Source organism: Diadema antillarum, unplaced genomic scaffold (genome assembly GCF_040938485.1).
Source record: "Diadema antillarum isolate AM-2024a unplaced genomic scaffold, OU_Dant_1.0 seq00002404_RagTag, whole genome shotgun sequence".
NCBI classification, from domain to species: domain Eukaryota; kingdom Metazoa; phylum Echinodermata; class Echinoidea; order Diadematoida; family Diadematidae; genus Diadema; species Diadema antillarum.
In genome coordinates, this window is record NW_027273015.1 from 45,787 (window position 1) to 72,360 (window position 26,574).

The 26,574-nt window shown below is 37.6% G+C and overlaps 1 protein-coding gene across 1 annotated transcript in view; it reads right to left on the minus strand.

The window, feature by feature from the left end:
* The window catches only part of LOC139714744 (exostosin-like 3), a gene marked incomplete at its 3' end in the record, with an annotated part of 64,496 nt that extends 38,478 nt beyond the window's left edge, over positions 1-26,018 (minus strand). Inside the window, exon 1 of the mRNA XM_071626413.1 lies at positions 25,914-26,018. The remainder of the gene's footprint in view (positions 1-25,913) is intronic.
* Between the last annotated feature and the right edge of the window lie 556 nt (positions 26,019-26,574).

Genomic DNA, 26,574 nt, shown 5'->3' on the forward strand with positions numbered 1-26,574 from the left:
ATCCCTGGTCAGTGACGGAGCATTAATCTGCACATTACTTGAATATGAGACCGTTCTGAAGCAAATCATTTTCACACAACAATAGATATACAATGAACTCTTGAATGAATCCCATAAGGATTGGAACAATCATCCCCCAGCATTTCCACTGATTCCCACTGATCAGTTACTAGCCTTCCCCTTTAAGCTAGCTCAACCAATCTTGATAGCACACAGTGGTCTGATTTCTTTCTTTTTTTTGGCCATTTTCCCACACCCTAAAATTTATTGAAGAAAATCATCTTCAGGTTTGAATATGCACACTATCTTTTGCAATAATCATGAAGAAATGTACACTGTATCATGTTGTCTGTCAAGGATGCATTGTGAGCATATATACACAATAGTAAAACGAGGAATGTTCGCATGCATTTAAATTTCGTAAATTTAGCGAGAGCCAAGATTCGTGAAATTAAAATGCATGTGAAAGTTCTTGTCTACACTACATGTATATGCATTGAATGTTAGAGTCAACTCGCGAAAATTTCATGCCGCGAAAAAGGACGTCGGCTCCAGTTCACGAAAATTTCATGCCGCGAAAATATCATGTTTTACAGTAGTCATTAGTTACCTCTAACTTTCTGCTATACAGTTTGTACCTGGTTCCAAGCTACACACAGAGAACAAGGTATCATATTTTTTTTTTACTCGAGGCTGATGAAGAGATGCTGGACACCAAGCTTTACACCAAGTTTACAGAATATAGCAGACAGACACTGGAGCCAAAGCAATATGATGCAGTTTTAAAGGTACAGTTCACCTTTGGGAGGAGTGATATGAAAAAAAAAACTTTCGAGTTATCACATTTGATGCATACAATTGTATGTGTATGTCAGCTGTATCACAAAACATCCTATCATATAAAAATTTTGCAATGAAACCTGAAATATAGGGAGATATCACTGTTATTTTCCTTAAACCATAACTGTAGACACTTTAGCCTATAAACAATTTTATTATAACTATTGTTCACATTTTGTATACTTGACAACAATACTTAACATCGATTATCCTGATTAAAATTTTTACAATGGTTGTTTTAATGCCTAACTCATATTTTAGAACTATTGTGAAGCACTAGAGCTGGGTTTTTGTTTCATCTGCAAATAGTAAATAATGCCTTTAAGCAAGTACGATCATCAAAATACAAGTTCTGTATGTCTGAGAACAGACACACATTCATTCCAACAAGTACACACACATAGGCCCGAATTCACGAAGGTGGTACAAATGAAACCATGGTTTAAACCATGGACAAAAACCATGGAGCGTCATGTGTCGCATGGAATATTTCGTTACGAAATCAGTCATTTCGTCGATGAAATGTTTATTTTGTAACGAAATGACAACATTTTGTAACTAAATGAACATTTTGTCCACGAAATGATAATTTCGTTAACGAAACGGTCATTTTGTCGATGAAATGACCTATTTCATAAAGAAATATTCTGTGCGCCACTTGGCGCTCCATGGTTTTTGTCCATGGTTTCATTTGTACCACCTTCGTGAATTCAAGCCATATGTTTATACTGGTATTGTATTCGTATCCAAAAGATACACAGTAACTGTACTTTAAAGCTGTTATTACTGCTTTTGAAAACTGAGATACATACAAAATTTGCATACTACTTATGTCTCTATGAACTCTACCACAAAAGAACAACAACAAATACAGTAAAAAGGTGACTGTTTAATGTGCCATGAAAGTGAACATAATCTGTCAGCTGCCATTTAATACAAAATTTTTCCCATTGATATTAAACTTAGTGTTGATATCTCAAAACCAGCACTTCCTTTGACACAGAGTACAAAAAGATTGCCAATGGCGATGACAAAATTATTATTAAAGTCACTATAATGAAAAAATATATATCATTTTTGAAATATCAATATAACAACATTTACTCATTACCTTTTTTGCTCTCTCTCAGCAAGAGGCAGTTTTCATGCTGATTATAAAAAAGGAAAAAACAACCTGACAGTCATACACCAAGCTTTCTAATGACAACTGCTATCAAAGATGAAAATTAATGGGATTTGAGAGGAGCTTGACAAATGCCACTATAAACCCCCTGAGGGGCATCCATTGTTCTCATTGTGTACAGACAATACACAAATATACTATATATAAACAACACGTATCCTATGCTACAACTTCAATAGGGCACAACAAAAGCTGTGAGGACCATCTCACTCTTGTTGGAGTGCAGTTCGCCCAGAATTCTGAATGTGAAATTCCTGCCTACATAATTATATGGGTTAATATTGATAAGAAGTGCGTGTTGGTGATTTCACGATTGCTTGAAGTTGTTTTGTGCCTACCTGTGCTACACTAGACTTAAAGTGAAGCTGTGCTCCATATCCAAGTTGACTCCAATACATGGAGTACAATCAAAACAGACAGGTAGATAACAAAAGAAATAATCATATTGATGTATGAAGGAATTCACAAAATGTCATTCTGTTATGAAAAGCAAACATTTCTTCTACTTATCATAAGCTGGAGGTAATATTATTCCCCCTGCCTTCTGAAAGAGGTAATCCAAATGCTCTTTCATCATGCTGGATAAAAGAAAATATGTTGAATTCTCTTTACACTTTTGATATTGTTGTCCTACTGTATGAGCAGAAATGATTGTAGTCTTCTTATCCAGTCATGGCAGTACTCAAACTTTTCCACTACCTCAAACTTCACTGATGTGCTCCACTAATATTTCTGCATTCACTCGATCCGCATATTTTGTGTATATTTGGATTTTCACATGTGTGTGTCTTATTTGACCATACATCAAGTCTTGGTTTATAGGTAGAAGACAAAGAATTTCGAACAACAACAAAATACAGCAGGAATAGCCTATTCTGCTTCCACAGACAGACTGACTACAGAGCCAGTAGCTTCAAACTTGATGCACACTAATCTGAAGTCTACAACCAATTGCAAATGAAAGCATACATATGTCACTGGAGAGGGTTTTAGAATGAAGGCCCAAACTACAATGCTTTTTTTTTCTCTATCTATGATTTCCATAAAATCTATGATTGCTCCCAGTCCACTGATATTATCTCTTCTCTGACAGAAGACAGCAGGAATGCATTATCCAATGATTGAAACAATTTGAATGATTTACAAAATATCATAGTCTAGTTACTTTGCATATCTGATGGTCTTCCTAAAAAGCCTCAGATAATTTGCTCTCTCTCGGGAGAGGAAACCTTGTTCTTTTCTGAGTACTGCAAACATTTTCAGGCACTGTCATCTCTTGGGAGGAAAATATTATACCCAGTATTGGAAAACCTCATTTCTCTTTTGTTTTTCTCTTTTCTGGTTTTAAATTAGGTTGCTCATACTCAATCTTTGGTATATTGACTCCGGTAAATTGATATTCTTTCTCTCTCTAGAGTAAGAGGAAAAGTTCAAAATGCTCTCTTCTTATCTACTATGCTTAAGAGGATGTGCATGGACTGATATTTCCCAACGTCACTATGGCAACAATGAATTACACGTGTATCCTACATTTGTCATAATTTGATGTGATTTAGAGCAAAGTTCAACCTGCTTGTACTTTACAAGTATACAATTTTTCTCTTCTCTCCTTTTGAGATCTCTCTCTCTCTCTCTCTTTCTATCTTCTCTTATTGTGACAGATTGAACTCTGCACTCTTGCTACACATACTTTATTGAAAAAAAAGCCAAGATTCTAAAAATTCAAATGCATGCAAAAGTTCCTGTCTACTCTATATGCATTGAATGCCAGTGACAATTTTCGCTAAAATTTGTGCCACAAAAAAGGCCATTGGCTCCAATATGCCAAAATTTCATGCCGTGGAAATATCTTGCTTTACAGTGATTTAGTATGCAATTAGCTGTGCATATTTTGTCTGAATTAAATTTGTGCATTTCATACAGTGAAACATGTTACCCATGGTTGAAGCTACAAAATTTTGAACTTTGGGATTCAACTGTTTACACCCTCTAAATTATCTCAGCACCATGATGACTTTCCTGACACACTTATAAACAGTTGCCTAAACTATAAAGTTTGTGTAATACTGCTCACACTCTACACTACAACACAGCACATCTGTCTTGCTTTGTTCAAAGCATAATGTGCACAGCTACAATAGGTACCTGGAGGTGCATGTTGAGCTGTTCATACATACTGCAATGCTGATGATATCTGAAATGCTGAAAGGCTGAACACACTTTGCTTGGGTTCACTGTAGTGCAGCAAGGATGAACGCTTCTTCCTACTTCATGCCTCTCATCTAACTTTCATGCTGTTGTTGAGGCATGAAATTTGTACACTTCCTCCACTATCCTACGTTTACTCTGGCATAATATATTCACGCTCCTGCATATTGTAGTTCTACCCCTGACTACTCAGTATTTCACACTTGATTTGATTGGTGTCTATCTGTCTATACAGTATGTCTATCTGTCTCTCCAGGTATTAACACACTATTAGTCTATCTACCTCTCACTAGAGAGCCTGACATTTATATGTCAGCAGTAAAGGCTAGTGTCTGTATTAAAGACAGGATGGAAGAGAAGCCCTTAGCCTTACAGTCATCTTTCTTCTAATAGAATAAACATTACTGGGATTAATTCTTTTTGCTCATATGATGCAATGTATATACACATACACACAAGCACACACTCATATGTAATTGTCCTTTATTAACAAAAAAAAAAAGAAGATATTATTGGTTGGTAATGAAAAGAGTGGCACTCGGGCAAGCACAAAGAATGAATGCACTAACAGATGGTCTGATATTTTCTTCCTCAAATTCATTTCTGTTCCTTAAATTACCTCTAGCAGACTATTACTTTTCCCACACCCCCCCCCCCAAAAAAAAGGACTGTAACTGTGCTCCTAAAAGAATAAAAAACATTGGCAATACTGAAACAACTCTACTTCAAGTTCATATTTGCAAATTTGTATCAATGCACCAATCTCTCTTTTCACAGGTTGGGTGGATGATGCTTTCATGCAGAAAAAGAAAAAAAAAACTATTTCCAAAATTGCTTGCTTTTAACCTCATGTGCCTATGCCAGTTTTCTTCTTATGCCACTTACTGCCACTAATGGTGAGATGGCGTAGGACTAAGCTAGAATGACATCATCTATTTCTGACTTGGCATTCCCAGAGACCTGAACCAGACATGATCATTACTATTAAAGTCCTCTAATGGACTTCAACCTTGCCATTCCCATCAATGTATCCATTAACCAACCTCCCATTACAAGCAGTGTGACAATCAAAGTAGCAGATTGCTACCACCTTGACCACTGAACAGTTCTCCAGTCATAAATCCATGGCATGATGCATTTTAAGTAATGTTCACTACAGGACGTATGGCTGATGGGGCTGCAGGCGAGGGTAAACTCACACATTAGCTGGGATGAATGTGAATACCACCAGGAGAGGTGACAAAGTCACTAATAATGCAGCAAGCAGAACCAGAATAGCTCCTAAAGTCTGCTGCAAACATTCTGAAGACACTGCACATGACAATGATATTTGAGAAAGAAGGGATGGAGAAGAAGGTGAAGGAGGCCTACATGTTTGATGTCACCATGAGAGCATGGCATAGGAAAGAGGAAGTGGATGAGGGTGGAGAAGTAAAGGAAGAGGATTAGGAAAAGGAGGAGGATGCAGAATGGAGGGAGGATGCAAAAAGAGGATGAGAAACTGAAAGGAGAATGACAAATATATAGGGAAGAGGAAAAATAGGATGAGGAAAAAAATGGAAGAACGAGGAAGACAAGGAGCACTGGCAGCTGTCTCTTAGCAACCAGACAATGTGTTTATGGGTTACCGGCAGACACAACCTTAGGACCAAGAGGAGGAAGATGGGGTAATACAGGTCCCCCTGCCCATCATACCTGCACACATTCCAGCTTAAGGCTATCTTTTAAGTGGTCACCTTGATGGTAGTGACCTCACAAGCATCCTGCCATGGCCTGTCAAGTGAGTTGACCTATGTCCTTGCATACTCTGTAAATAACCACTGGCCAGAATTATGAGCATCTTTCCAAGGTCAACACTTATACCAATGCCAATATTGGGCAGTGTATTTTCTTAACCCAATGCAGATGGAACAAGGCACACAGTACTGTATGCGCCATATGTTATAGCGAGTCTACATTTTCATGAATCGGGACTTCACATTCGCGATCGTGGAGTCCCTGTACTGAAGTGAGAAATGAATATATGTGTGCATCATAATTTATTCATATCGGGATCAGAGTCATTATTATTGCGTGTCTTTAATTTCGCGGATAGCACTTGACTCGCAAAATTCATGAAAATAAAAACCTCGCGAAATATCTGGCGTATACAGTATCCTATATCTATGGAGAAATATTGTATCCGGGAGGCGAGAGACTACAATGAATCAAAGAGAAAAGAGTTCAATACCTTCAAACAAATTCCAAAAAAGACTTGAATTCTATCAATTATGTGTTCAAATCATGAGGAGTATCAAATCACGAGGAATATCATGCAAGAAGCACTATGATCAAGTGACCGATATCACAAACTTCAATGATCTAGTCAAGATGGCATCTGAGGTGATAGTGAGACATTCAAACAGTCAATTTATGTTCTCAATCATATGACTGACTGCGCTAATATTTTACTGATAATGTCGCCTTTACATGGTGGACTTCATTCAAATCAACTACTTTTGGAGTGAATTCCCCATCTATTGAAATTCTAAGCATTAATATTCAGCACCAACAAATGAGTATGGATGGACTGGACATTACTTTCACTAATATCTACTAATGCGATTACGAAAAAGTTCAGTCTCCTATTATAGATGGTGATGAGATTACCACACAGAGGACCATTCGTGAATCCAATTTACAGGTTATTTTATCCCCTCCCATCGGTCGTCAGCCAGTAGTCGGTCGGTGTCCAGGATTCCAAGAGGCCAAAATCTGGAGCGAGTTGGTGCTTGAGGGTGCTTTTAGCGTTATTCAACCGGAGACTCGGCTGGCTGAGCAGCCTAATAAGATTTACACATTCACAATACAGTCATCGCTCATGCTCAAGTGAGTTTGGGTAAATACAGCCCTTGCTCCTCCTTTGTCCGATCTGGTTCCCTCCCCCACGCACAGCAAGATCTACACTTCTAAAAATATGATATTCCAGTATCTATTTTGCTTTCCCATCCCATTCTTTTCACACACTGACATACAGTCTGTAGACCTGCTGTAAATGTATGTCTGTAATGCCAATTTCTCTTCTTAATTTCACTTGTAACCATATAACAATACATTTCAGTAGATGAAAACAATTTTTTTCATATTCATTTTCTCAGTAATGTCGCTGATCTTGGGAATAAGAAATATTAACATTGATAGTCATGACTTTGCCAGTAAGAATAGCAGAGAATGCCCCGAAGGCCCTTCAGTGCTCCACAGGTTAAAAAAGAGAAAACTAGAAATGTTGCTATGGCGACTGGGCGACTGGTATGCCTCTATCACATCACATTATTCTCCCATAGGTCTGTTGTAGGTCCTCTATATTGATAGTGTGAAATTACATTTTCAGATGATTGGTAAATAATTGAAATTTTGACGTTTGAATGTTTAAAAATTTGATGGCACAACCCCAAATGAGTTAGGAATTCTCAAAAGAATTACTGTCAGGCAGTACATGCATGTAACACGAGCCATTTCCAAGATACGGGGAAAAACATAAGCCATTTCAAAGATATGGGGGAAAAAGTAAAATTTTGTATCATCACTTGACCTTTGAACTTTGATCCCATGGCTCAAAACTTTTCCGAGAGAATCTTTACCCAGTAATGAATGCATACATTAAGTTTCATGAAAATTCATTCAGCTATTGCAGAGATATGGGGGGAAAAAGAAACATCTAAAAAAATTGATCTTGAGCTTGTACACCCAAGAGTCGATGGGCACAACTTTGTCCACTCACTTTATGCCAAATTTCATTTGGATAACTCAAATCATTTTTAACTTACACTGTCCACAAAATCGGTTACGGACAGAATGGCGGATGGATGGGTATTGGAAAACTCAAAAACAGAACACCTCCAACACCACTCTGCATCAAAAAATAGAGAAAAAAAAAAGATGGAACAGATGAGTAGGGTGAACTCTGAGGTTATATCTGAAAATGCCAAACGAACATCAAGTATTCTGATGTGATAATGTCATCATGAAGGATGTCAATCAAGATTAAAGTTATGAGTGACAGATTAAGCCCAATGAATGCTGCTTAAATGCAGGCAAAAACTTTTTTTCCTCATCATATTTCTTTCCCTAGAAACTCTTGAGAGAATATCCCATCCACAAAGTAATTTACGATCCATTTATGAGAACTCTTTCCATCTTCACCTGAATGGAGAAGGCAAATGGTTACTGTAAAATACAATATATTCGTGACATCCGCGACATGAAAATGTCGCGAATTGGAGCCAACGACCTTTCTCGCGGCATGAAATTTTCGCGAATTGGCACTGGCGTCCAATGCATATTGTGTAGGCAAGAACTCTCGCGTGCATTTTAATTTCGCGAATGTTGGCACTCGTGGAATTCGCAAAATTAAAATGCATGTGAACATTCCATGTTTTACAGTACTCGATCATCTCCTCAAGTAAATTTCTAACCTTTCTATCATAGTTTCTCAAATTTGATATTTTCTTCTTTTTTTTAAGAGATGCTAGAAGCTGGACTGAACAAAAAGCTACAAATTGCTGAGAATTCAAAGAAAGTCTTAGCAACATAGAATGAGAGCAAGGTTGCAACAGTTGAATGTCAAGATATCATTGAAAATGCCACTCAAGACATATATCAAAATGCAGAGGAGGGGGTATTTCATGAAGCATTTTGTCAGATTTTTTTTTTTTTCAAATTTGCTCTCAGCCAATCGGATGCAAGGATTTCAGTAGCTTATAACAATTTGTCGTAAAAAGTTTCTGACAAAACACTTGATGAAATTCCCCCCCCCCTCCCCCGATCTCATGGCATAGCTGTGAGATTGTATTACTCTTATCACATGCTCTCTTCCACTTCATGTGTTTCAGTGTATAGGGACACTTGTTCAGTGAACCTTTGAACCCATGAAATTGGGGTTTGCTTTGTAATCTATTGTGAGAATATTCCTGAATGAGACCTCTGTGGTAAGCTTCTTTGATGTGACAGGTAATTAATTCTAATATCGATGGATCTTTTTTTTCTCACGATAGATTTTAACTTTGGATTGATTTGCAGCACCTTACTGAATACATACTGTGACTTTTACAGTCCAGTTGATCACAACTCCCCTCCCACAGATCAGCAAAGAAACTCTGCAAACACTTCAGAGAAACTTTATCTTGATTTGTATGTCCACTGTTGGCATTAGAATTGTCAACTTAAAAGCCTCTCTCACTACAACTGTATTGGTTGTGTGAGCCATTATTTACCCAACATAAAATAAGTGTGATAATTGCGAGTTAAATTTCATAAAGCACAGGCCTTCATACTATCTTTCAGGAAAATATGCATATTCCACTTCTCATTCCAGTCACTTTAGCCCAGTCTACATAGCTTTTAAATTATTATGTCTCTGGGAAGTTTTAGAAAGCTGAATAAGTACATTCCTATCGTAGGCACTATCTAAATGATGCATTATCATTCACAAATATTATAGAGGCCAATAGCATATGTAAATCAAATATTCACTCATATGGTCTCATGAAAATAATTTTTAGTAGTAATACATATTACACTGAATTTCATCTTTTGATTGGGGTAGGCCTATATCAAACAATTTATGCTACATATAATGGTGAGAAAGTATTTTCGCTCTCTCTCTCTCCATAATTATGCTCTGAATATTTGATTACAAAGTAACAGACATGAGGCGGGACTCCAATTGTGCAAGAATGAACCTCTGAAGTTTCAAAGTGCATTCCAGTTTGTCTATCTACACGTTGTAACGTCTTGCGATGAGCTACCTCTTCTCCAACTTCTTTACTACTTAAAAATTATGTTTTTGTGTGGAATGAGGTTTACTCTTGGGTCGTCATGTATTTGGAAACACTCACCTCCAGTAGGCAAAGGGGTAATAATTAGTCAGTGTCAAGGAGGGCGTTTCCATGGAACTTGACTATGTTATAACAATGCACTATTGCACAGTATATGCAAAGGAAATAAGGATAATAATGGAAAGGTTAGGACCTTGGTCAATCCCGTACATCCGACAAAGCCTCACTTCCACTTCCCTGTAAAGGAAATGGTTTTAGCTGTTAAATCCACATTACAATATGATGTGATCTACAGCCCCACAAATGACAGTGAGTGATGGATTGACAGTATTAAACAGAGAATGAGCCAATACTCAGAACTTAAAGAATTTCACAAATATTGGCCATAAAGTAAACACACCAAAGTTATGGAAATTCAAAGTTTGTTTGCTTGTTTGTATGTTTCATCTTCCATCTGAGAAGATGGCGGGATAGCCCATATTCATCTGCACTAGTTGGTCTTCCATGGGGTCTACAGAACTGTAGTTAAATGTAAGGTGGACCACTTTACCAGGTTACGAAATCCGCTCTTTGCGATGAATGAAGTGGTATGTTTCATGAGCATGAGTTGTGACTGTCACACACAGGAGACCTTCATTTCATGCTCTACCCGAGGGACAGAGTGTTTTGCCTCTTACTGGAGGGGATGGTATGATTACACACAACATTATTCAGCTAGACTCCAGATTCAAACCATGATCATATGAATTGAGAGACAGATGTGCTACCAACTGGGCCAATTCAGTGCCCTTGCAGATGTTAAATGGTCATAATTATACGATTGGATGAAGTATTGATGCTATCACCTCTTACATCTCCTAAAAACATGCATATAGGCCTAATTATTAAAGCTCTAACAACATGTCCTTTTCTGAAAAGAAATAATAAAGAGCAAGTTATTTCCTGCATATCAAATTATCTAAAAATTGTGATCAGTCAAACTTAGCCAAAAAGAATTGTATGAAAGAGGACATTGCAGTTGCTAAATATTTGATCAAAGACATGTTCTTTATATAAGTTTGTGAGTCTAAACAAATAGAAAAACATGGAGTGGCAGTTTATTTTGAGACAAATGTTCTAATCAAATACCCCTTTTAATAGCAAATGTAACACCATGATTTAATTTTCTGAATGTTTCTGACTGGCCAAGTGCTGACCACAGTCGACAAAACTGTTCATCTTTGATTTCTGCAGAGGAATTCATTGATTTGTTAGTTTGTTCCAAGGCCTGTCGAATCCCACATATTATACTTCAGGCAACTTTCTATGTAAACTTTTAGCCCTTGTGGTGTTATCTTTGAAGAATAAGTACTGTAGTCTTGACAAATTACACTTGGCATCATGAAACAATGACTTCAAAAATATCAGATCACACTGTGTACATGTACACTGCTGAGCATTAGCATGAAACACAAAAAAGGAAAGGACTGTTCTTCTTGGGTGCTTCAGCGATCTTCTACAGAGGAATTTCATACAAGGTCATGTGACCTTATCTCCATTACATAGCAGACTATACTGAATGATTACATACAACAAAGGAATATCTTGAAAAGCTACATGCAGTCGGATGTTGTCATTGTAGAACTTTGCTCTCATATTAAGTCGTCCACATAAGTTCACATTTTTTTTATGCATTTCATATCTTCAAATATGACTAGGATAGAGTGTAAACAGAGACAATTTTCATTTCAGTTTGCCACATTCTGAACTTTTGGTTGTACAATGAAGACACTCATATTTCTATGAGCACAAATGTAATACCAAGAGCTGCAGATCACATCTCATGAACGTTCCTTTTGATTAGTATCTATTCAAAATGACAGCACATCAGAGACTGTAGCTTTCGAAATATCAGATTTAAAAACTTGCATCTGACATACAAGAATTCCCCAGTGACTGCAGCTTGAACGTGGTTGGGCCATGTTTTTGATATTTGAGCAGTTCGACACGAAACCTCTAAGTGCTTTGCTATCAGAACATGCAATACATGGTATCAAGGTGTCTGACAAGAGCATTTGATGACATAGACTGCACTGAGCTTCATCAAATTTACTCTCATTGTAAAGGCAAATCAACACAATTTTGCCAGCAATTTACCGGGACAATGCCTTTATGTGTGTCCTGGGTATAAAAAAAAAATGAGAAAGAGGGAATACAGAGGAATTTTTTATACTCAACCTCAAAAGGAAGCAGAGACCCACTCAAACCGGTGAACCTTGTGCATGCCAATTGTATTACACACCACATATTTTGTGACTTGCGCTGATAACTGGTACTATGCTACAGAACACTGACCTCATTCCCACAATTCATGTGAGGCTTGGGGTTGACAACTTGGCCTCAATTCCTTTGCAAGGAAGTAAGAGAGGAACTACACAAACTGCTTTCTCCATGATCATGATGGAAAACACCAACTCACAGAAAGCTTCACTCTGAATCTTTTTGCCTGTTTATTTTGTTTGTGATATACAACTGTAAATGTACATGTATGCACCATCTCATTATACTTCGAAAAAACTGGTCCCTCTAACAATGCAATGAAATATATCAGCAAACTGTGCAATATCCATATTTCTTATATCATATATATGTCAAATCTTTGCTAAATCTACATATTTCTCTCAATTTTAGAGCTCCCTAATCCCTCGCAATTTCCACAAAATTTCATCTGAAGTAGAAATTGAAGGAGTTAAAATGAAAAGACAGTAACTAAAAAATGACTGTCAAACTTCAGTGTTTTTCCTTTCTTTCTCTTTCTGAACACTTTCTTTTGATTTCATGAAGAGACATCCAGACAGGAAGCTTAACTAAAAACTGGAAAGATGGATGGTGGCCTAAGCCAATCAAATGATAGTTTTGAGACCTTGAAGTTGCTTTATCATGTGACTATATATTCCATGGTGACATACAAGGAAAAGAAATGTTTTCACTTGTTAATCCACCATGTAGCCTTTTTTAAAGCTGCATTAAAATGCTTTTTTTTTGAAACTATTCCTTAACCATGTCTGATAGGTATGCTTTTTGGATTTTGTTTTTCTATTTCAGGCATTTTTGAGAAAAGAAATATTTCTCTTTTGCATGATTCTGGCACAAGTATCTTGACAACCAAAGTTGCCTACAGAGTGTTGGAGGCAGAAGGAAACAAATAGCATCAATCATTCCACAATAAGGCTGCACCTACAATAGTAGCGACACAGTGCAAGTTTCACAAACACGTGTATACATGTAGGTCTCTCTTCAGTTGGCAGAAAGTAGCTCATTTGTAACACGTCTGTGAAATGTGTTTCTCATCATGTTTGCAATTATGAGCTATTCAGACACTCCTCACTGACCACTGACTGCTAACAGCATTCCATACAACAGATGTGTCCAAAGTTCTTGACCTGTCAATCAAACAAACAGCTCTCAAGACATGTGCTTCACTTCTTCCATGCACATGTATGCCAAGTACGGAGAAAGTATGCAGTTTATTGGAGGAAGTAAACACTAGCCCCTTTCAGACTAGAGAGTTGCCGTATGGGCGATGTATGGATATAGGACGTATGGAGATAGGACGTTTTTGTGTGTCTGAATGCTCTTATATTGAAATGTTGTATCAATATACATCGTATATCGAAACGAGGGTTTGAGCGTCGTTTCAAATCATTATCCTACAAATCCATACGATGTATATTTGTGTCTGAATGCTCTCATCCATACGTAGTATGAGTAGGCGGGATTTATTTGCAGCGCGCGCTAAGCTCAAGTATCTGCGGTGCGGACACATAACGGGCGGCTGACAGATTGATTGTGATGAAATAATGATCTGGTGAGAACTAGCGAACTACCGGATGAATCCAAGGCAGAATATAAACACTATGCGCAAAGCCTGCATAAATTACGTACTGCGCATGGAAGAGATTCACGTCTACTCGAGAAATACCGCTTGTGCGCTAGGTCTGAATGCTCCCATACGATTATCGTATAACTGGATGCCGAGTCTGAATGCTCTCATATCGAAACGTTGTGTATCCATACGTCCTATAAATATAAACTCGGTGTGTCTGAAAGCACCATAGGTCATGCTGTACCCAAAAGTTTTAGAGGTCATACTGTTCAGATGACAAACCCTGTACCCACATGGAAGCCAAAGCTGAGAGGCAAACATCTAAAAACCCTGATTGGCCAAACAGGATTTCAAGCATGTGATCTGACAGGCAGGGTACTTCTGAAGAGCATATTTACTCCACTTTCATCAAACATGTTTCCAAAACATATCTACAAGCAACTTCTTCAGGCATGTGAACAGGGTCTGAATGAATGGGGTTACGGTGTAACATAGACCATTAGTCGATGCTGACAAAAAGTTTGGACTTATTTCAGTCATAGATTTTGTATTCTGCTCCTCACTCTTTTTCTAACAAGTTCTGTTGATCATACATGTACAGTATATCCCTTTAAAACTTCTTCTCTTTCCTACCTCTTTATTTCTATTTTAGTCATCAGTCACAAAGTTAAAACCATCAACCAGAGTTGACATCCTTTTTTCAATTTCATGTACTCTTTTATAACCAAAGCTTGTCTTTGATGAAAATTCCCCTTGAGATCATATTGTTCTTGTAGTCATGCGTTTGCTCAACTGCAATTTCAAATTTCAACTGCAATATCCGTCCCTTATATCCCAATGATTTTCCAATCTACTCGTAAATGTCATAAATCAAATATCTGCCAACTAGTTCTTCTGTTTTTTCTCTTCTATGTCTTGGTATATCTTCTATCTCTCTCTTTCTATCCCTCTCTCATTCCAGGGAGGTGAGACACCTCCCTGCTCATTCACACCCTCTGTCATGAGTCTCACAAACCATTTATCATGCCATCAGATTTTTCCTCTGCTGCAGTCCTTGGGTTTCTCACCCTGCTGTCTCATAATACATTATTCAAATACTTTCTTCTACAGTTCAGTATCTTTTACCAAGATACATTTTTGCATGCTTCAAGGTTTCATTTTCCATGAATTTCCTCCCAATACTCTACAATCCTAAGTTTACAAATACCACAGATTACATTATATCAACATTTTATCTCTCTTATTAAAATTTGTTTTCTAATACATATCATCAATATCACAAATGTCTCTACTTTTCTCTGTCTTTCATCTCTTACTCCTTTCTAGTCATTGCCTCTCATCTCAATGTATTTATGCATTTTCATTTAATTTTTCTACAGCACAATTGTATCCACTCTCTCTTTCTTTGTCTCTTTCAGCATTAAATTCACTCATGTCTATCACTATCAATGAACTATGCTCAGCTCCGTCCGAGCATTCCTCCATTCTTCTGGATATCAAACAATGCACACACTCTATCCTGCAGTCAAGCTTTCAAGATAATGCATTCAAATGCACAACTTTTTAGTTTTAACTTCATGGCATGATCTATAAAGCAATAACCCACAGTCTATACATGTGTACAACATATTGTACATAAACTTTCAATATGAAGACTACTACTGATCTCTGTCTATCTGTCTGTTTGTCTGCTTGTCTGTATGTCTGTCTGTCCTCTAGATTCCTCCTACACACACTTCCTCACTCAGCTTTCCTGTGCTTCACCCACTCCATCCGTTCCTCTCCATGTACTCTGCTCTTTTAGTTTTCCACACCCTGTACAGTGTCATGGCCGAGTTGGCAATATTCACAAGCTCACAACTCAGGAAGTGCACGGTTTGACAACTCCAAGGATTCCCTCATACATACATGCATGCGTACACTGTTCAAGGAAACTGCTCAAGGACCAGTTGCCCTTTTTAACAGCACACAAGTGTGATAGGAGCACATGTTTGCAAACTTCAACACATGCCTCACAACTTTGAATACTGAGAAGAATTTCTGCAACTCAAGTCAATGACTATGAACTTCCTTCACAGAGTTAATACAAAACGAAAGTTTCATCCATTGTAAACCTCTGCTGAAATCAACATTACAGACTTCAAAGTCATATCACTACTACTTCACAAATTGATTCTATCACACTGAAATATCAAATTCCAAAATCAAATAAATGAGATGATTCACCTCTGATCATTCCCAATTGTTCTAAAATGGACAGAGAGAGAGAGAGAGAGAGAGAGAGAGAAAAAAAAGAAGTGATTCAAAGCAAATGACGGTAACTGATAGGATCTGTCCACAGTCCAAGAATACAGCATAAAATGCATACTGTGAGTCAATATCTCACCTTAAAACTACAGCTGTACAAATCCTACTGCAGTTTTCACTCATTAAAGGACAAGTCCACCTTCATATAACATGTGGATTGTGTCAATGCAACAATATTAGTAGAACAAATAGTGAAAGTTTAGGGAAAATCGGACAATCCGTTTGAAAGTTATGAATTTTCAAAGTATCTGTGCAGTCACTGCTGGATGAGAAGACTACAACAGTGTATGATGTTCTTTTGTTATTCGAGAAAAGTGAAAATATGTTGAATTCTCTTTATTCTTTCTTTATATCGTTGTACACATGTGACGATCACAAGCTATAGTAGTCTTCTCATCTAGCCCTGAGTGAGCAGAAACTTCAAAAATTCATAACTTTTGAACGGATTGTCCGATTTTCCTCAAACTACCACTGATATGTTCTACTAATATTGCTGCATGAATTCATTCGACCCACATGTCTATGAATGTGAACTTGTCCTTTAACACACTAGAGTGCACTACAGCTGTACACATCCAAAGAATGTTATTCAACTTCTTCATACTTGGGCAAACAGAAATGGCACTGTGTCCGATAGATTTCTTGTCATAGATTATGTCACTGCAGCCATCATCAAGTTGTGTAGGAAGTAAAGAATCTCTTTTGCTAATCATCTGCATATCCAGCTATTAAATTTTGCCAAACAATTGACACTGAAAATAACCATAAGTAATGTCAAAAGACTTGTACATGTTTTATGTAGGCAAAGACCTGGGGTTACAGACAGACACAAAGAGAAATGGGCAGACATCATGAAAAAGCCAATTCAGCCACGATGCCTCTGGGCCCCATCAAGCTGAAAAGCATAGAGAGGACACCCAGGAAAAGTAAATCAGTGTCTTTTTATCCAGTTCTTCCATACTAGTGTAGTAAATCCACAAAGAATGAATTTAAGGAATATAACAGCTTGAACAGGTAAATCTGGCTATATCAGGAGGACTCATTGTGTTGCAATGCAGCACTTGCCTGTATTCAGAGCTCCACAAAAGGTCTTTACCCAGCCATCCATTCAACTGCCTAAATAAATGCCCAAACTGACCTAATCTGCCATTGCTCCTGACTATCCAAAAGTTTGTAGTGACATCTACTGTATACGCTATATATTTCGTGGGGGTTTTATTTTCGCGAATTTCGCGAGTCGGGAGCTATTCGCGAAATTAACAACACACGAAAATATTACCTTCCAAAATGAATCCCTTGCCTTGATGATACGAACATTTCAGTACTAGTATACCATGTCACGGCTTACCGAACAGACCATACTGGCTAAGCTTGTTTACGCACATCCACGTCTACTTACGAATACTGTAGAGAGCCAATCCATTTTCGCAAGGGGACCACTCGTCAGAAATCTAGCGCGATGGACTTAACCACTTCAAAAATGTTGAATTCTAACTTACTAGTTCGCAGAGTTTGGCAAATCTTTTTCATGCAGTGTATAACTAGTATCATTCTTATTTGCTAGTAAGTTGAAAATTCACACTTTCTTTGCCACTTCATATTTTCTCTGGTACCCCAATCGCGAATTTAACCACTCGCGAAAATGTGTGACAGCGGCAATTCGCGAAAATTTATGTACGCGAAAATTATAGCGTATACAGTATCTTACATCTTTCTAGCCAATTTGAATCAGTTGTTGCTGGTGATTTTTTTTTTTTTTTTTTTTTTTTTTTGGGGGGGGGGGGGGGGGAGGTTGTTTGGCTGATGCTCCTTTACGTGATAAAGAAGAAATTATATTGGCTGGCTTGGAATACCTCACTTTTGGTACTTTGGTACTTAATTCCCAGGCAGAAACGCTGCAGGATATGTATCAGGCCCTACTCGCGCTTGATTTGCCACACACACACACACACGATAACAATAACAAAATAAAATCAAAAGATTCTCAGCATGATACCAAAGATATTTCTGGAACATACTGGAAGCAGAGATCTACTTCAAGAAGATTCAAGAAGATACAAAAGATACAAAAGAATTGACTGTTTCAATCAATTCAATCACAAAGCAATGCTTACAGAAATGATTCCCCTCCCTTGTACTGTTATGAGGGGCATCTCACTGCAGTGCACTGCACTCTTCCATGATTGCTCACAAGTTTAATGTTCATGTGTCTTGAATAAGTTACATAAATGACAGGACCTTAAGGTTGGATGGGTCAATTATTCAGAGAGACTGCATACAAATTTTGCATTATGCACTTCTATAGCATCGTCTTGGGATGCAAACACTCCACACAAATTGCTAGTTTGGCTTTATAGCCTCTCTCCAAGGCATACTTACTTTTTAGTTGGTTTAGTTCAATATAATTCAACAGTGCATTTTAGTTTGTTAGAATAGTTAGAATAGATAGTTTCTCACCATAACATTTAGGAAGTACTCCATATCATGAAGTAGAGTAAAGTCTGAAGAAGTTCCCTATGGGTGTGGTTATATATATGTATAAAAGACATAAAAAACTATAAAAGAAGTGTAATGTTTTTCAATAAACTAGTTAAAATGCATGTACATAAGTGTCCTATTGTAAGCAATGATCACACAAAGCACTATAACAGGACAAAAAAATCACTTAATTTGACCTACAGTATAAAGTCAGTTTAGACTTAATTTCCATTCTGTGGCTAGTAGGATAGCGAAGTTGAACATTTTGTATTCATCATTTAATATTGTCTTTGCATTTATTCTCTCTCATTTTGTACGGTAATACCTCTAACAAAATATACATAAGTCTATCAAAGTCAAATTGTTGAATGGTTTGAAATTTTCATGCTTTGGACAATGAGCAGTGCTTCACGCAACTACAGGAGCAAAATAAACTATGATAGCACATGAGTGAGACTATCATGCATTCTTTAATAGTAAGTATCCAAAATAAATCAATCAATACTGGACAGAGAGGCTACTGTGAATTCACTGAAAGTATCATGCTTGATTGGATTGTCAATCAAATGCTGCACAGCTCCTGTTTAAGAACATTTCATTTGCTAGAGTACCACGGCAAAGTGCTACATGCCTGTGACTTCCATCCTCTGTAGACCCAGCACCTGCACCATGCAGCCCCAATTGCAATCAAATTAAGTAGTGAAAGCTTCCCCCATCTGCTAATGAATACACCCATTCCAAGGCTATCTGCTTGGAAATCAATAGCTTTGCAAGTTCATCCTTTATAACCCTACACTATGCATGCAGGTGACAAACTTCTATGTTACTATATAGACTTCACTCATCCACACAACCCCTCCCAAACCAAACTGCCCCTCCCACCAATCTCTACATCACCTAATGTACACATGGTATTAAACAGATCTACTGTCCACTGTGTAATGCTCTTGTTCAAGTCCCACTCTTGGGCCAATGGAGAAAACGAGATGAAAGATATCAACTGAGAGATATCAAGTGCAAAGAACTTACAGGTACAGTAATTTCTAAATTACAAGGTACGGAATAACAGTTAATGAGGTACTCTTATAAATGATAGATAAAATGTGAAAAATCACTTTCTTTAAATGTATACAATGTAGAAGTGTTTACACGTTGTACCTTCTTTGGGTGGATTTAACTGGGTACTGCCGTGAAATGAGCGAAATCAGATTTCATTTTCCTCATACATTTCCACAACATTAACAAAGTGACAGCCCCCCCCCCCAAAAAAAAAAAAAAAAAAAATATATATATATATATACACTCAGTATTTTCAGTAAAATTAAATGAAGAGATTAGTAGAAGTTTAATCAAAATGAGACACAAATTAAGAAAGTTACGTGGCTTTGAGGTTTCACATGTTTTACTCACATAATGATATGTGTCAGAATCATTGCTTAGGTGTGGCGACTTGCAATTCTCCTATTGGTTTTGCACTTACAAAGAATCACAAAATTCTGTTCTTGGTTGATACTTTAGTAAACTACGATTCATCTTCACTACACTGGAATCACCATTGGTAGGTCATTGCAACACATCAAAAATCTAGATGGTAAAGAGTATAAGCTTTTCTTTGTACATTGTAATTTCCATTCCTTTCATAAAAAAGAAGTAGATGATTTTGTACAGGTCAATGGGAAACTTCAGAGGCCAAGACATCACCTCCTTTCATTTTTTTTTCTTGGCTGTGACCAACATACTGACTGGATAACAGTGTCAAAAACTGATCAACTTTTATTCTTATTCTAGGTGTGGTATTGATGAAATCTCCACATTATGTTAGTTTGATTTTACTCTTTCAAACAAAACCTGATGTGTGTTGCGGTACACTTTAATATGAGAATGCTATACCTTTGATACTAAAGATGCCAGTCTAGAGAGAATGTCCACATCATGTTACATGCAAGTACTTGCTGTAAACAAGTGTGTGTATTGTTTATGAGAATTCCATGTAATTTGCCAATATCAAAATAATATCTCTTGTCATCCTTTGAGGAGGACTAAAAAAAGAATACTTGTGACATACAGAAACACATGGCACAATTCACTATACAATTGTACTACAAGTTTTCTTTCAAGTTCTGAGAGAAATATTTTGTGGAATATGGACAAATGTCAAGTGCACCTGTGGTTGGTTAGATGGACAGCAATGTCTTTGTACACTTTGTACATCCAGGAATATACTGTAAGTCTGCCATATCATAGTATACCAGTGCTGTATCTTACTCGCTACAAGCAGGTAGGGCATCATATTGACCATGATCGTATGCACGCAACGCACGCACACACACCTTAAAATACACAACATACACCCACCTGAAAATTACCATAGCAGATTACAAGGCTATCTAAGGAGGAAATCCCCCCAAAAAATACTTCAAAAGAAAAAAATGATATTCCCTACAAAACAATACAAAAATAAAAAAATCGGATAAGAAGTAAGGAAGATACAGTTGTATGACATTTTGAAATACCGGTATCCTATATTTTTGGAAAACATTTCTTAACCAGTCCTTATGAATATTCAAATGAGTAAGTTGACAATGTTATACAATACTCTCACAATGTCATTAATTTATTCATTTCATATACAGAAAAAAAAATCATGTTTATTTCAGCTGTATGAATATAAAACTTGCCTTAACCCTGTTCTAACTGGGCTATTTGAGACCAAGTTTTTCAAGGGGGGGGGGGGTCAATTTGACCCCCCCTCCCCAGATCTCGGCCGCTGATGGTGCGATTGCTGCAAAATTTTGTCCGAACATAGAGCCGGATGTCAACTACAAGATTATGTGGTCATACAATAGAAAAATATTCATTTTAGAACTATTCTTAGTAAATTAATTACGCAAATTTATGCTTGAAATCATATTTTCACCTGTAACTCCGTTAAAAAGACCAAAGGATTCCTACATTTTTGTGTCAGAATTCCTCAAGACACATGAAACTATTTTTGGGCAAAAAAAATGGCATAATCAAATTCAATTTCTTTTGTTCGTTATCGTTTTGTGAATTTCATATGTATTTTATTGTTTTTTCGATCTTTTGTTTTGTTATTTTTTTTGCCAAAATTTGCTGCAAGCACTATTTCACGCTTATCTACATTAGATTTGATTAATTCCAATGATCAAAAGTTGAAATAATCTCATTTATATCAATCTAACAAGAAAACACAATTTGCATTGGATTTGCACACAATATCAGGAATTTGAGCTGTTTTTGCGTCGACATGCATGTAAAACATTATGTATTTAGCTTACGGTGTACCCGGACATCGCAAATTTGGTCTCAAAATATGCGGGAGACTTCAAGGAAAATAGTCTTGAAATGGCGCGGCAAAATCTTTTCGCGTTGCGGAATTGCGGTGCGAAATGTCCAGGGGGGGTCAATTTGAACCCCCAGTTAATATAGGGTTTAAACCAACCGAAATATAAAAGAGCAAATGTTAACTCTGATATGCCTTGGTATGAGAACATGCTTTAACTTGTATTAGCTAAAAATAACAATTTTTCTGAATTTCATTAACATACATTAAAAAAAAAATTGTGAGGGTATGACATCGTCAACTCACTCATTTGAATATTTCCAAGGACTGGTCAAAAAACATTTTACAAAAAATGTGAAATTTCAAAATGTCCTATCTGCCTTATTTCTTATCCGATTTTTGCCATTTTTCTATCATTCTGGAAGGAATATTTTTCTCTTGAATTTTATATGTTGAGGTAGATTTCCTCTTTAAAGCAAACCCCAACCATCTAAGCCCTTACACATCATTGATTATCATTGCATGGAACAGCACCAACAGACTGCATTGACTACACCCCTTTAAAAGGAAAGGGAACCGTGAACATGATGTCTGATGGAGGTATACAGTATGAGCAAAATATCAGATAAAATTTGTACAAAATTAATCATATCTGAACCATTCCAACTTTTTGACTTTCACCAGTCATCCAAATCACTTAAAGATTTGAGTTCACAGTCATCCTGCACTGCTGAGAGACTGTTCTGAATTCACACATCTCTTCTCTCCACTAGGCTAGTTTGTTTTTACAATGTATTTGCAAAATAAGCACTATTACCAGAATTGTGCAGACTTACATGTAGAAACCATTTTTAAGAAATATAGAAATTGCTACTAGTTTCACTGTTGCTACTTGAGACTACAAAATAGGAGGGTGTCAAAACATACATTGTAGGATACAACAAGGAAAAGTAGAAATTACGCGGTGCGTAATATATGTCCCCGCCGGAAGTAGCATTTAGTAGCAAAATGTACAATATAGGTAAAAAGATGAAGGTCAAAGGTCAAAGAAGTCAAAGGTCAAAATTCTATGTAGAAGTTTTGAAGCCCTCACCTAGTGCCATCACATAAAGCAAACAGAATCGAAATCGGGTTAGAAATGGCGGAGTAGCATTTTGTAGCCAATGTACAATATAGGTAAAAAAATCAAGGTCAAAGGTCAAAGAAGTCAAAGGTCAAAATTCTGTGTAGAAGTTTTGAAGCCCTCACCTAGTGCCATCACTTAAAGCAAACGGAATTGAAATCGGGTTACAAATGGCAAAGGAGTAGCATTTTGTAGCAAAATGTACAATATAGGTCAAAAATCAAGGTCGAAGGTCAAAGAAGTCAAAGGTCAAAATTATGTGTAGAAGTTTTGAAGCCCTCACCTAGTGCCATCACATAAAGCAAACGGAATCAAAATCGGGTTAGAAATGGCGAAGGAGTAGCATTTTGTAGGCAATGTACAATATAGGTCAAAAATCAAGGTCAAAGGTCAAAGAAGTCAAAGGTCAAAATTCTGTGTAGAAGTTTTGAAGCCCTCACCTAGTGCCATCACTTAAAGCAAACGGAATTGAAATCGAGTTACAAATGGCGAAGGAGTAGCATTTTGTAGCAAAATGTACAATAAAGGTCAAAAATCAAGGTCAAAGGTCAAAGAAGTCAAAGGTCAAAATTCTGTGTAGAAGTTTTGAAGCCCTCACCTAGTGCCATCATATAAAGCAAACGGAATCAAAATCGGGTTAGAAATGGCGAAGGAGTAGCATTTTGAAGCAAAATGTACAATATAGGTCAAAGGTCAAGGTCAAAGGTCACAATTGAAATTCTGTATAGAAGTTTCAAAGCTCCCATGTAGTGCTATCATATAAAGCAAACAGAATCAAATCGGGTTAGAAATGGCGAAGGAGTAGCATTTTGAACATTTTGATCACACACGGACGCACACACGGACGGACACACGGACGGACGGACACACGGACACACACACGTACGGAGCCCGTTTCATAGTCCCCTGCTCGAACTCGTTCGGCGGGGACAAAAAACTTATTCAAGTTATTAAGTGTTATGAAAAAGAAAGAATGCAAGACTTAGAATACTAGTATATTCACATTTATTTAATCACATACTACATATTTTCCACATATTTACAACTTGTATGATAAATAAAATTCTTCAATTTTTTAATTTTGGTATTGGAAATTAGTATCTGATTAAGGGGTATGAGCTCTTTAATATTTTTTTGTGTGTTTTGTTTACTTTTTGTTTCCATGTAAGATGACTAAATAGGAATGACTGATATACTCAGTACATGATGAACGATGCATTACAGCCAAAATTTGGCCCAACAATGTGGTTTTATGGTTTCCATAAGCGACTGAAATAACACATCAAAATTTTTCCAGTAATAAATTATATTCCTTTCTGGTCAGTTTTCTTCTGTTTGCATTTGTTACATACTCAAAAAGCTGCATCACTTTGGTGATCCCTCGCATTTATCCCCAAGTTGAATTATCCTTCGGGTTTATGCCAGGTTTAAGTGAGTGCGTTGTAGTGGAGAACATTGCGTTGAATTAAAGGACAAGTCAACCTTCATATACCAGGATTGAGAGAATGTAGCAATAATAGTAGAACACATCAGTGAAAGTTTGAGGAAAATTGGACAAGCCGTTCAAAAGTTACGAATATTTCAAGTATCTGCGCAGTCACTGCTGGAAGAGAAGACTACTACAGTGTACACTGTATGATGTCACAAGCGTACAACTCTATAAGGAAAATAAAAAGAGAATTTCACAAAACTTTACTTTTTGAATAAAGTGCACATTTCTTCGACTTGCTGCTGATGTATGTTAAGGGTAATATTATTCCCCCTGCCTTCTGAAAGAGAGAAGTTGAGTGTTCTTTTGTTATGCGAGAAAAATGGAAATATGTTGAATTTTCTTTATTCTTTCTTTATATCGACCAATTATCGTTGTACTCAGGTGACAGCATCACAAGCTATATAAGTAGTCTTTTCCTCCAGCCGTGACTGAGCAGAAACTTCAAAAATTCATAACTTTTGAACGGATTGTCCGATTTTGCTCAAACTCTCACTGATGTGTTCTACTAATAAATATTGCTGCATTCACTCAACCCACGTGTCTATGAAGGTGAACTTGTCCTTTTTAAGAAGGATGCTATTAGTTGTTTGCCTTCCGACTCCAAAAGCAGTCATGCCTCCATCATTCTACCACCGAGTCTATTGAAAGGCAAAGCATCTACTCCCTACTCACGAACATAAAACCCACAACAAAAAGCGGTTCCTGATCATCGGGAGCACTGTACACAGCTCAGTCTCCAAAGAAAAAGAGTAAATTTGAAGGCGCGGCGCAGCTAGCACCATCTGGCAATACAGAAAAATAAAGCAGTGGGACTAAGTGGCAATGCGAATGACTCAAAAACACGAAGACTAGGAATGTATTAATTTACATACCGGTACGTACGTACTCTATCTCCTCACTGGAGGAATATGAGGTCGAATGTGGTGCTTCCTGGCCAGCGGTCTAGATGACGATGGATTCTACGGACACGTCGACATGGAAGATTTATATTGCAGAAAATCGTCCCACATTCTAATTCCTTCTTCAATACATTCTCCACCACACCACACGAACTACACGCAGGAGTTACACTCGTAGTCACACACACAGATCACAGGGCAAGGCGTTGCTCGAGCTCTCCTCACTTCATTCTCTGAAGTAAAACATACATGTACAGGAAAGACACTGAAATGTGGCTCTCATGTACAAGTTCATTCCGTCGTGCTTGACCGATGTAGAGCAAGTTTACAGGTGCAGTGCGATAAAGTCGCACCAACCAAAGCAGGAGAGAAGGCTGTGGATTCACAACCCTTCTTACCTTTCAATAAATGATCCAGCCGATGCTGCCGATAAACGACCGCTCTATAGCTCTCTGCTGTCGGGCTTACGTTACGGGGGTACACACGGGTTAGTTGAGGGCTCCGATCCGCTCGGACGATAGTCGGCCGCCGTACCACTGGTGAAGAGAAACAGGCGTATCTCAAGTGCGACTGCCAGCTGTAGCTACTAGCTGTGCAATGTGTGTATGTGCGCGTGCAGGGACCATGCAGGCCTGTACAGTATGCTGATGGATGTGAATGTGTATACAGTCTCGTTGCATTTGCATTGACAAAAACACGTAGACACACACACGGTCGGTCAGATGGCTAGCTCGGAGAGCCAACCACAGAACTCTTACACATAGAAGAATCATACCCATTCACAACCCGCTGAGCTCGGTGTCGCCACCGCGCACCCCGGATGCGACGCCTCAGTGCACACGCCGCCATGTTGCTTAGCGGTACCTCCGCAGCTCCTCGCGAGAACGGTACGGTCAACTCACTGATCGGACAGTATGACAGCCGCTATAGCCCTTGATATTTACTTGAACTTGTAAACTGTCAAACTGGTACTTCTCAATCCAGCGTTGACCACAGATTCATGTACTCATTTATGTTATTTATTTCACACTCTTCCCTGAAAGTTGTCTGTATTGAAAC